Below are 955 nucleotides of genomic sequence, written 5' to 3' on the forward strand. Positions count from 1 at the left end.
GAGTGGATTGGGTGGTGAGAGGATTATTATTAGCATCAGCCTTGCCTGGTATTTGGCGTTAACCGGCTCCACTCTAGTCCGGTGGGTTCAGAGGAGCCAGCCAGTCGGAGTGGGCGGGCCCAGAAAACTTGGACGCTGCATTATTATTTGCAGAAAAAGAGCAGCAGACAGGAGAGGAAGAAGGAGAAGAGAAAGATCGATAATTAGAACGGTGTGGTATGGCCGCATGAACTACTATTCTTGTGCACTACTCTCCAGCCGGCGCTACAACACCCCAAGACTCTAGCCAGGGGTTCAGGATAGTTTGACTGTCTGTCGCTCTCTTGTGTCTTCCCCTTCAACACCTACCTTACTGCTGCTGCTGCTGCTGCAACAGCAGTGGCAGTGGAGAATGCCGCAGAAATCAAGAATAATAAAAAACTACGGTAACCGCGCACCTCCCAAACTCCGGTCGACGGTTCCGGTTCCTGGAGTTTACCATCATGTTGTGAACCTTGGTAAAATAATTGCTATGGCGCTGGTTGATGACAACTAATGCCTAGGCCATGTTGGCCACCAAAATCAAAAAAAAAAAAAAAAATGTCCAATTATTCCTCTCGGCCGCGATAATGCCTTGAATTTGCAGCTGAAGAATCATGAAATTCTATGGAGAGAGAGAGAGAGGAAGGGGAGGGGGAGGGAGGTTGGGAAAGCTTGTTGAACTTGCAATTGCGGCTGCCCTTGAAAAACAAGAAATCTTTTCAATCATGCAACTGCATGAATGAACTTCTGCTGTTAGCATTTATTGAGAGTATGGTTAATCTTCTTTATAGTAGTTAGTTAATCATTTAATTTTTACTTTTCTTTGAAAGAATAAAATTAATAATATATTATACAACTTAAATACTATTTTTTTAAAAATAATATAATAATTAAATATAAAATTTATTTTAAAAGCATTTATTTATTGAAAATA

Source organism: Paracoccidioides lutzii (assembly GCF_000150705.2).
Source record: "Paracoccidioides lutzii Pb01 unplaced genomic scaffold supercont2.1, whole genome shotgun sequence".
NCBI lineage: Eukaryota > Fungi > Ascomycota > Eurotiomycetes > Onygenales > Ajellomycetaceae > Paracoccidioides > Paracoccidioides lutzii.